Below are 12,885 nucleotides of genomic sequence, written 5' to 3'. Positions count from 1 at the left end.
CTTCGAGCTCGATTCCCTGATGTTCCTGTACCACAGTTTAAACATATCCTCGCTACATGCTCTTCTTGTGCAAGTCTCATAAAGACACCTGCTATCCAGACCCTTGGGGTTAACCCCCGAGGTTTAAAAGCTAATGCTATTTGGCAAATTGATGTCACCCACATACCAAACTTTGGCAAACAAAAATATGTGTTTGTCTCAATTGATACCTTTTCTAAATTTATGTGGGTTACAGCTCAGACAGGAGAAAGTGCTAAAAAGCTTGTAAGCCATATGCTCTCTTGTTTTGCCGTTACGGGAGTCCCATTATTTTTGAAAACAGACAATGTACCTATGTTTACAAGCAAACAATTTAAAGATTTTTGTTCCCTCTGGAATATTACTCATACCACGGGCATTCCCTACAATCCACAGGGACAAGGCATTGTCGAGAGGGCCCATCAAACTCTGAAGGCTCAACTAAATAAAGATAAAGGAGGAACATATCCCCCCAATATCCAGCTAGCAAAAGCCTTAACTACGTTAAATCTCTTTAATATTTACAATAACTCGGCCTTACCCCCTATTATTCTTCACTGGCAAACACCATCTACCCTCCCATCTATTAAGGTCAAATGAAGAGACCCACTCGATAAAATTTGGAAAGGGCCTGACCCATTATTGACCATGGGAAGGGGTTTCGCATGCATTTTCCCTCAAAATTTCTCTAAACCTGTCTGGGTTCCTGCCCGCCATGTCCGACAATACCCGCAGGATGGCGCTGTTATTCCTGAAGAACAAGAAATACTACAAGAGGACCAGATGCAGGATACATACCAGGACCCGTAATACGACATGGCAGAACCTACAAAATCTGGCTCACAGAGACCTCTCTCCTACCCTTTCCCTGTATGTCTTATGTTATAACTGGCCAGTTGTTTTTGTGAATGAGTGTGTTGAATGACAAAAAAACTTTTTTTTTGCATGACCCATCTGCTTGGAGTAATCTAAAAGGTAATTGGCTTTATATAAAAATGCTGGACGCAGCCAAAGTTTCTGGAGACGTCCAGAAACATTCCAAAATTTTTTTCTTTCTCCCTCTTTTGAATTTTATATATAGTTTTGGTATATATGTAAGTGTTTAGTCTTAAACTGTGTGACTAATGACAGATTTAAATTTGTTTTTAAATAATGTGTTTTTATAACAAAAGTTCTTTTTCCTCCAGTTTGTTATAACTAAATGTTTATGGGTATGTCTCAAGTTTGGTAACACTAACTTAACAGTCAAAAGTGTAACCCTACAGCTACACTTTTACCAGACAAGGTAAAAATTAATTTGTTAAGGTAACTTACTATTTAGGTAAAAGTCTAAATGTTCAACGTGACTATTCATTCCCAAAACTAAACTATATAAATTTTATATACAGGACACCTTTGAAGGGCCCCCAAAGGTGCCCTGTAAACTATCTTGTGGAAATTAATCCACAACAGATCTGGCATCAATCTGGCACTGTAAACGTTAAAATCATTGTCACGAATATGCGTTAACTCTCTAAGCAATTTGAGTCTGTTTAAAATACATATTTTAGCTAAAATTGGTCTCAAGATCCTGCAGTAGAGGCTGCTACAGGAGGTCACATTAGATGACCTTTAAATAAAATCATAAAGAGATTCTAAACCAATTATAATCATTGAGGTATCAACTATAACAAACCTATAACTTGTTACAAGTTCAAATTAACCAGGAGAAGCAGATTGTGTTTCTTTCACAGGAATCCCAGAAAAACCATCTGAACCCCTGCACACCCTGACGTCACCCACTAGATGGCACGACTACCGTGGCACACCCCCCGAAACCCTAGATGTCACTCAACGCGATCTGAAGAACCTGATACACAGACTCCAAGGACAGAACTTTCTTCATGCCTGGTTACCGTTCCTGCTTCTGACCTGCTTGTCATGTGTTGGCAGTTCCAGCTGGCTATCTACAGAAAAGCAACATTCCAGCAGCTGACCTCCCTCATGCAGCGTTGCATCCCCTGCCAATTCTTCCCCTAGCCATCTACTTCAGACTGAGACTTGTATCGGACTTTCTGACATACCCTATATACATTTTACACAATTTTGAAGCAGCTTATTTCCCTTCACGCTGCTGGTTTTGCATAGACTGATCCTGAGTAATTCATAGACTTTACAGACTGTTGCCTTGAGGACTATACAATGCCAAATAGCACCTCTGTTTGGTGGGTCATGCCTCCTGCCTCCCCCTCATTATGTACCCTTGCCCCTTTCCCCACCCAAGCAGGGAATGTTCCTTTACACACCAATCCTTCCCTTCACACCACACTGGCTTTTACTACTCCCCTACTTGTCCCTTCCTATTTTGTTATATCATTTAGGCTTATGCCCAAAAGGTTTCTGCCCCATGATAATCTTTTACAGACTTTGTACATCTTATGCAATTACTAGATAGAAAGATAGAAAAGATGTAGAGATATTGTGAAGAGATGGTTGAGCAGGCTGCGCTTAAACCTATGAGATGAGTCTCTCCAGGTAAGTCTCTTTCTCTAAAGAGGGGTTGAGCACAGGAGGACGCATAAATCTCACAAGGTTGGCAGCCATTTAAGCCTTCCCTCCTCCACAGAAAGTCCTACATCTTCCCACCTGAGCATGGCATTCCTCTAAAACATTTAAGCCTGCTCCATTCCATTTTTCTTTACTGTGTCCATTTAGATATAAAGGGATAGGAGGAGATGTTGCTGAGGAGTTATTCTGATGCAGTCTCCGCCCCCAGGTTTTTCTATACCCCGTGAAGTCCTAGCAGTGCCCCCTTCAACCAATCCTGGCCCTACACGTCACCCCTGGTTGTCGCCCTATAAAAAGCCCCCTCACCCCCCCTCTCTCTCTGGGCTCTCAGCTCTCCCTCTCTGAGGTCTCGCTCCCTGCTCTCCCCCCATGGTCAGGTAGTGGGGACGGCCATTGCCGGCTGGCTCCACGTGGTCTGAACCAAACCCCCCCATCCTATAATAAAGATTTGTGTACCCCTTTGCTCTGGACGTCCGCTCTCTTCTCCGCGGTGCAGCCCGACACCAGACCGCCACAACAACACATACCTGAGACTCCGAAGTCTCAGATTCAGTCCCTTGCACAACCATCAGACAGAGCTGAGCAGTGCTGGGGGAGGGGGGGGCAGAGGCAAATAATAAAATTAAAGCAAAAATTAAATGAAATTGAAAGCAAACAAAAATGACTATAGAAAATATCAATGAAGATAAGAGTTGATTCTTCAAAAGAGTAACTTTTAAAAAAAATAGAGAGAGAGAGAGAGAGAGAGATAAAGAGAGGGAGAGAAGCAATTACAGAAGCCAGACCTCCTACCTTCTGCACCCCATAAAGATCTTTGGTCCATACCCCCAGTGGGATGAAGACTAAGGAAACTTTGGATGGAGGGGAGGGAATATGGAACTCTGGTGGTAGGAATTGTATGGAATTGTACCTCTCTTATCCCACAATCTTGTTGATCACTATTAAATGACAAATAAAATAAAATAAAATAAAGGAAGAGAAGAGAATGGGGGTGGAAGGGAGGGGAAGAAGAAGGAAAGGGAGAGGAGAGGAGAGAAGAGAAGAGAAGAGAAGAGAAGAGAAGAGGAGAGGAGAGGAGAAGAGAGGAGAGGAGAGGAGAGGAGAGGAGAGGAGAGGAGAGGAGAGGAGAGGAGAGGAGAGGAGAGGAGAGGAGAGGAGAGGAGAGGAGAGGAGAGAAGAGGAGAAGAGTGGAGAGGAGAAGAGTGGAGAGGAGAAGAGTGGAGAGGAGAAGAGTGGAGAGGGGAGGGGATGGGAGAGGAGGGGAGGGGAGGGGAGGGGAAGGGAGAGGAGGGGAAGGGAAGGGAAGGGAAGGGAAGGGAAGGGAAGGGAAGGGAAGGGAAGGGAAGGGAAGGGAAGGGAAGGGAAGGGAAGAGAAAATGCAATGCAACCCAAAAGAAATTTTGGTCCATACTCCCAGAGGGAAAAATGTTAGGGTGCCCTGAACTAGTTCCACCAGGACCCAGAACTGTGACCAAGAACCTTTGTTTTCATTTGTTTGTTTGTTTGTTTTATTTTTTTGTTTGTTTTTAGAACCTTTGTTTTTATCCCACTACTGAAAGGGAATAGAATTGGGACAACTGAGGAAGCCAGGTCCTGTTTCCACATCTGGGAGGGAAAAGGAAAAAGAAAGGGCACTAGAAGTTGTAATATTGTAGGTGTGGCATAGAAAGGAACTGAAAACAGGGCCTTGAAAGTAAATTTAAAAAGGCATCAGCTTCCACATGGGGTCAGCCATCTTTACCTGAATGGCCCACAGGTTTCTCAGTTATTAAGACTAGATTGGGCCCTGTGGGACAAAATAGATGGAACTGGTGGTGATTATGTTTAGTGAAGTAAGTAAGGAAGTGAAGAAAAGCCACCAGAGGATTTCACTCATATGTGGAATATAGAGAACTGGAGTATATGAACTTGGAAACAAAAATCTATGCAGTCAACACCTATCTAAGACCTTGGGAGAACTATGGTGATTATCACTGGGGGGTTGAATGCACAGAACTTTAGTGGTGGCAGTGTTGTAAAACTACACCCCTATTATCTTATAGAAATCACTATTAAGTCACTAATTAAAAATATATAAAAGACCCAGTGCATAATGGCAGAGAAGGGCCTAATTGGTGGAGGGAGTTGTGTACCGATATCTGTCATGGGGAAATGAGCTACTGTCCCCATGTGACAACAGTTGTCCTCTAAACTATTCCCCTCCCCAATAAAATTATATATATATGTATATATACATATATATATATAGTTACATATGAGAGGGAATTTCACATGATTCAGAGAGAGAGGAAGAAAAAGAGAAAATCAGATGGCCATCACTCTAGTACATGGGTAGTACAATGCTATACCCATTGAGTTATTTCCATGATCATAAGATTCAGTTTTTAACACAAAACTATTCTTGACTGCAAGCACATACATACTCCTGTATGTAAAATGACACAGGCTACAGGTTCCTCTTATGTTCTCCAGACAAGACACTGATTTTATATTCTTCCTTGTAAATATTCAACTAAAATCTTTTATCTCTACGAATTGTGACGAAAGTATACTTCATCACATAAGACAGTCACAAATATTGGTGGGGTTTAGAGCACACACAGACCTCAAAATATGGCAACTTTGCATATTGACAGTCTTAAACTAGAGGCGTTTTAGGAAAAAGCAGAACTGGGAAGATCAAAAATGAGCTTTTCCAAAGCCCTACAACCTGAAATAGGTCTTAACACCTTCATCTGAGGATACAATATGGATATTTTCATCCAGAGAGAAGAAACAGCTTTACATGGAGAGGTGGCTCAGCAGAACACAGGACACGCATTCATGAGGTCCCAGGTTCAGTACCCAGCACGAAATATGTCAGAGGTGAAGTTAACCCTCATGTCACTCTCTCACATACACACATAACACAGACACATAACAATTTGTCCCCGCCTGCGGGGTTATCGACGGAAACCTAGGGTAGGGGGCGAGAGAATGGAGGGGACAAGAGACACAAAGAACGAGAGCAAGACAGGAGGTCTGATCAAGCTCTGAAAATTTTATTTTGCAGCCGCAATATAAGCACAAACAATGAGGAAGTTCTGCTAAGGTAGTGGGGGAGGGAGGTGGGTGAGCAACTTTCCAAACAGCTAGATGGTAATCTCAGTTCCAATGGTCGGAATGTCCTCTTACCGGCTATATGAGAGACTTAGCTAAGGCCTTGGCTCCCGGCAACAATTAGTAAAGTAGTCTTTTTTAAAGAGAAAGTAAAGAGCATCCTTATGTAAAGACAAAAAAAAAAAGACTATGAGGAGAAACCAGACTAACAGGACTTGCTCAGTTTCCCAATTTAGTAAACTTACCTCACAATCTGTTAAATACAAGATGGCCAAAACTGAAGTTGCTTCTGCTAACTGCCACATCATCAAAGTGAGAGTTAGCAATTGTTAGACTCTCCCAAAAATGAATCAGTACTAGTTAGGTAATATGCCCGCTAGACACCTGCCATTCCCTAAAGGTAAGTAACTTTATAATAACTAACCCACTTTTTTGCCCAATGGAACTTCCTGTCCCCTTCTGCCTATAAAGATTTTTCATTTCATACAACTCCTTAGAGGTCTTTTCTACCTAGATGAGGCACTGCCAGATTCAGATTGACTTTTCCTCAAATAAATTATTTTTGTAGATGCTTAATATGTCCCAGTCTGTCTTTTAACATTTCTTGTCTAATGTGTTTCTACACAACTGTCTCCTCTTCATCAAACATTGCATACCACCCAGGTGTGCTTCCCTGGGACTTTTTAAAAATATTTATTTATTCTCTTTTTGTTGTCCTTATTGTTTTATTGTTGTAGTTGTTGTTATTGTTGGATAGGACAGAGAGAAATGGAGAGAGGAGGGGAAGACAGAAAAGAGGAGAGAAAGATAGACACCTGCAGACCTGCTTCACCGCCTGTGAAGCGACTCCCCTGCAGGTGGGGAGCCATGGGCTAGAACCGGGATCCTTATGCTGGTCCTTGCATTTCGTGCCACGTGCACTTAACCCACGACACTACCACCTGACTCCCACTCTGGGACTTTATTTCCTTAAGAAGACTTTTGCCATGTAAAACTTAGATTAAATAAATTACTTTGTCTTTGTCAGATTAATTTTCAGATCTAATGAGAGACCAAAAGAGGGCTGAGGAAAACTATTGCCTCCCCTACAACACAAATAAAAGTGAATGCAATTGAAAAGACATCAATAGCCAAATGCTATTTGTGAAACTAAAGGTCCATTTGTCCCCAATGATTTTCTTTAAAAAAAAAAATCTGTGAAAATGATCAGTTTCCATAAATGGTGGCTAAATCTAAGCTTGATTTTACACAGTGAAGACAATGAAGGCACTTGGTTTTGATGGTAATGGTGTCATTCTCCTTGAAATGCAGAGAGAACTCTCAATGAGAATGTCTGCATCCTTGATTATGGAAAGCCTGCTTTGTAATGGAGTCATTATCTCACTGAGGACTGAGCAAGAAAAAGTGTTCCTTTTCTCCTGTATTAAAGTGCCTGCTCCTTGACTGGGTTATTAAAATGAGGGAGCAAATAGCTCCTTGTTCTAATTTTCCTTATCAGTCTCCACAGGGCCCATTTCAGACTGTCTGTGAAGTGTTAGAATGCAATTGTGTGCTTGAATAAAAAAGGAGAAACTGAATTAGAGCCTCTTAAGACCATTATATTGTCTTATTTAGTGACACTGTTTGCCTCACCATTACTAAGCAATGAGCTAAGTGTTCTTCCTGAAATACTTACATTAACTAGCACTTTACACCTTGCAAAGTGTTCTCCATATCCCTTTTGATCCATGTAACTGCTGGAACAGAGCAGGAGGGTGTTATGATCACCAAACTACAGAGGAGATTACTGGTACATGGTTAAATTACAGCTTTAAAATTTCAATGCCAGGATTCGCAAGCAGATGAGGATGTTATTGGAGCAAGGCTTGTCCCATCTTTGGTGGGTGTCAAACAGCTTCTCAGCTCTACAGGAACTCTACCCTGAGCTTCCAGCCTCCTCTGGTAGAGGCTTCTTACTCTAACTTAAATAATTAGTCTTTGAAAGGACAGAAATGAGATAAATTAGAAGCACTCTTTAATAGCAGTCATCAACATGTATTTTGTTATTCTGTACATTATGGAAAAATAGGTCAGTCACTTTTAAATCATTTGTGTTTTTTAGCAGCTGTTTTAACTATATATACTTAGATGAATATTTTTTCAATATGCCAAATATCAAGAAACATTCAAGTATTATAAACATTTCTATGTTTTCACAAATGGTCTTTCGTTGCAAATAGCCTCTACAAATGTAGGGTCAGTCTCCAAAACATGTCCAGACAGGCTTTTTCTAAAATGTTCAGAGAAAATTTTTTTCTAAGATATATCACTTTCATTTGTGGAACTAAGGTCAGCTGACATCTCATGTGTTTGGGAAAAAACTTTAAAGAATGAAGATTTGGGGGTCGGGTGGTAACGCAGCAGGTTAAGCATACATGGTGTGAAGCCCAAGGACCAGCATAAGGATCCCGGTTGGAGCCCCCGGCTCCCCACCTGTAGGTGGGTTGCTTCACAGGCGGTAAAGCAGGTCTGCAAGTGTCTCTCTCTCCCCTCTCTGTCTTCCCCTCCTCTCTCCATTTCTCTGTCCTATCCAACAATGACGACATCAATAACAACAATAAAACAAGGGAAACAGAAGGGAATAAATAAATATTAAAAAAAAAGAATGAATAAAGATTTAAGGGCATCTCCAGAAATGATATTTTAATCAGAACAAGCCTATCTAAAGGTACAGGAAACATCTAAAGGTAAATTTTTGCCTTATGGGGGGGCCAGGCAGTGGTGCAACCAGTTAAGAGCACATATTACCTAGAACAAGGATCCAAGTTCGAGCCCCAGGCTCCCCACCTGCAGGGAAAGCTTCACAAGCTGCAAAGCAGTCTTCAGGTGTCTGTCTTTCTCTCTCCCTCTCTCTGTTTCCCCTTCTCCTCTCATTTTTTCTCTGTCCTATCAAATAAAATGGGGAGAAAAATGGCCGCCCAGAGCAGTGGATTCGTAGTGCCAACACTGAACCCTAATAATAAACCTGAAGGGAAAAAAAAGAAGTTTTGTCCTATGAAGCCATGCCCTTCCATATTGTATAGATCCTGCCTCTTTTTGAGACTTCCTGGCCCTTATTCTATTCATTACCTCAATAAGAAAGGAAAGAAAGACAGGAGGAGTGAGAAAGGTAAAGAGAGAAAGGGAGGGAAGGAAGGAAGAATGGTTAGAAAGAAGGGAGATGGTTTAGAGGAACTTTGAGCTTGTATATTTGTCTTTGATCCCAATACAGCATTTCTCCTCATTTCTGTTTTAAGCTCCATATATAAATGAAGAGATAATTCCCCCCGCCAAACTTGCCAAGTAGATAGTATTGGTAAGACTACTTTTTGTACATTCTTGAAAAATCATGTTTTCCACACCCACTTTCCAATTTATAATCATACATTATTTAATCAGTATCTGAAACTTCCACTAAATAATAAATTTTTAATAGCAAAGATCACATCTGACTTTTATCTGTACTACATCACTAGTAACTGCACTTAGAAAGAACTTAGCAAACACTGGCTCAATTAATACATGAATGGATGAAATGAGTGTGCTCAGGACTCAGTCACTAGGTGGCTGGCACTGAGTTACACCTTTACTAGTTACTCTGATGGTTCTACTATATAGATGTAAAATACTCTTATTCTTTAGTTTTGAATAGTCTGTTGGCAATGATGTATAGATATTAATTTTTTTGTCTTTGTTTTTTTTAAGTCCTCCACTTCTCTTTTGTCTCCAGCTCATGGATCTTTGAATAAGAAAAAGTCCCTGATGTCCTCTGAGTATCACAAGTCCGGATGCTGACTCTCTTGTAGAGTCCATGTGTGCAGCTTTTTGGCCCAGTGGAGGATATGGGTGTGGGGGAGGTTTGATAAGGTCTTGTTAGCATGGGAGATCAGTTCCAATCCAACTATGCCCAGCACCTATTAGTTTGTATTTCAGGAGACCCACCCCTATTCTTGCTCCTGAGCCTTCTCACCCAGCAATAAACCCACTTAGATAGGGAAAGTCAGATGGCTCAAGCCAAGTTCTCTTGTTTCCTCTACTTGTCTGGGAGAACATTTATTCATGACACTGTGAATACTCAAATGATTTCTCTCTACTAAATATATAAATGACAAAGGGAAGGGAAGGGAAGGGAAGGGAAGGGAAGGGAAGGGAAGGGAAGGGAAGGGAAGGGAAGGGAAGGGAAGGGAAGGGAAGGGAAGGGAAGGGAAGGGAAGGGAAGGGAAGGGAAGGGAAGGGAAGGGAAGGGAAGGGAAGGGAAGGGAAGGGAAGGGAAGGGAAGGGAAGGGAAGGGAAGGGAAGGGAAGGGAAGGGAAGGGAAGGGAAGGGAAGGGAAGGGAAGGGAAGGGAAGGGAAGGGAAGGGAAGGGAAGGGAAGGGAAGGGAAGGGAAGGGAAGGGAAGGGAAGGGAAGGGAAGGGAAGGGAAGGGAAGGGAAGGGAAGGGAAGGGAAGGGAAGGGAAGGGAAGGGAAGGGAAGGGAAGGGAAGGGAAGGGAAGGGAAGGGAAGGGAAGGGAAAGGAAGGGAAAGGAAGGGAAAGGAAGGGAAAGGAAGGGAAAGGAAGGGAAAGGAAGGGAAAGGAAGGGAAAGGAAGGGAAAGGAAGGGAAAGGAAGGGAAAGGAAGGGAAAGGAAGGGAAAGGAAGGGAAAGGAAGGGAAAGGAAGGGAAAGGAAGGGAAAGGAAGGGAAAGGAAGGGAAAGGAAGGAAAATGGTAAAGTAGAAAAGAATGTGGGGGTAAAAAGCATAATAGTGGATAAAATTATCACAGGTAACATTTTAGAGCACTAGATATTCTCACTCCAAATTATCCCTCTTTCCTAATCATATCTTCTGATTTTTTGGCCTTTACCTTATGCACTCAAGTCAGTACTAAGTAATTAAATGACTAATGCTAATTTAATTTCTATGGTGGTGGTATTGATAAGTATGACAGCTGTCAAGCTTAGCCTATACAGTAAACATATTTGCATTTACTAGATCCTTCAAAGATTTACCCACAATGAAGATGAGAGAAATGATCATTTTAAGAACTACTGAAAATCAAGGTGGGAAATAGTTTACATGTAAATTGATCTAATTCTATCATGTATCTATGCTGCTATCTCCTCCCTTAAAAAGCATTAAAACCTATACTTCTATTTAAATAAAGATAACTAAAATAATTATGAGATTTTTTGTCACACATTTTCTTAGATAACTAAAAGCCTCCTGGTGTGTCATAAAGCTAGGGATTGAAATCCCCTGCACTAAATGATCTGGTAGTTTTCAGAAAGCATATGTATTCAAATACTTTCAACACAAGACCAAATACCCAAATCTTCCTGCAGAGCCTTAGTTCTAATCCTTAAATTATTCTGATCCACACCTACAAGAACTATAACAATGAGATGTAATTTCTAGAGATACTATAAATTAGATGGTATGCTATCTTTTCCTATGATAAACTCAGCATTAGAAATTGATTTTGAGTTGTTTAAACAGATTAAAGGGTTTGGAGCGCCACTTGCTGGTATAAAATATGAACACATCTTTCCGTAATCCTAGATGGTTAACAGTCTGTTCAGATTTCTATTACTGGAAGTCAAAATAGAACTTTATTTCTGAAGAAAAATAGTTACCATACATATGAATGTATGTATACTTTTTTCTGATATAATTCATAAACTTCTAAGGAAAAAAAAATAACTGAACTCAGAGTTAGAAAATCTGACTTGACTATCAATTTCTGACTTAGGAACCATGAACAAGTTTTTAATATCACTAATGCCCTGGTTCCTAATCTGTAAAGTTTCTTTTGAAAACATTATTTTTAAAGGAAATATGGTAGCACAACACACTGAGATTGGATAAAAAAAAGTTCTAAGGGTTGGGGAGTAGATGTGGAATGCAGAATATGTACCTTTAAATAATGCCAAATGAGGTTTGCCGTTTGATAGGGACATAAAAAGTGGTGGTAGAAAAAAACAGGAAGATAGATAGATAAATAGATCGATAGGTATTGTACAGGGATGTAATCTGGAAGGGAATCAGCTAAAACCTATATTGGGGAAAAATAAAAATCCAAGGAATCAGAAATTATTTTCAAGTGAGAGGAAAAAGTAAAATAAATAATATATATATATATATATATATATATATATATATATATATATATATATGACAGTGAGAGGTCCAGAAAGCTAACTGGTAGCTAAGACTCATCCTAGCCTCTTCCAGATAATGACATCACTACAAGTGTGAGTAAAGTAAATATTGGAGTACCTAGTTAAGTGCACATATTACCATGGACATGGACCCAGGCTTGAGCCCCTCCCTGCTCCCCAGAGGGGAAGCGTCACAAGCAGTGAAGCAGGTCTGCAGGTGTCTCGCTATCTCCCACTTTATGTCCCCCTCTCCTTTCAATTTCTCTCTGTCCTATCAAAGAAGAAAATAGAGGTAGGGGAGATAGCATAATGGTTGTGCAAACAGACTAATGCCTAAGGCTCCAGGGCCCCAAGTTCAATCTCCCACACCACCATAAACCAGAACTGAGCAGTACTCTAGTAAAAAAAAACAATAATAATAATAAATTCAGTGCCAGGTGGTGGCACACCTGCTTAAGTGCACACATTATGGTGCACAAGGACCCAGGTTCAAGCCCCTGGTCCCCAGCTGCAAGGGGAAAGATTCATGAGTGGTGAAGTAGGGCTGCCAATGCTTTATCTCCCCTTCTCAGTTTCTCTCTGTCTCTATCCAATAATGAATAAATAAATAAACTACTGTTAAAAAAGAAAATAAATAAATACCACATAAGTCAACAAGACTGAATGTTATCTAAGTTGCCCAAAGAACATTGAGTGGTGAGTAAAGAGGAAGCAGATAACATGAACAGGCCCATCACAGCTAATGAAAGTTATCAAAAAAACTTCCCAAAAATAAAAGTTGTGGACCAGATGGTTTTACAAATGAATTCTACAAAACCTTCAAAGAAGAACTAATACCTCTACTATACTCCATTCCAGCTTCTATGAAGCCAACATCACTCTGATACCAAAAGCAGACAGGGACACAACCAAAAAAGAAAACTACAGACCAATATCTCTGATGAACATAGATGCGAAAATATTGAACAAAATTCTAGCCAACCGGATACAGCAGTATATCAAAAAGATTGTTCATCATGACCAAGTGGGGTTTATCCCAGGCATGCAAGGTTGGTTTAATATACG

Source organism: Erinaceus europaeus, chromosome 3 (assembly GCF_950295315.1).
Source record: "Erinaceus europaeus chromosome 3, mEriEur2.1, whole genome shotgun sequence".
NCBI classification, from domain to species: domain Eukaryota; kingdom Metazoa; phylum Chordata; class Mammalia; order Eulipotyphla; family Erinaceidae; genus Erinaceus; species Erinaceus europaeus.
Note: the sequence above shows the minus strand (reverse complement) of the source record.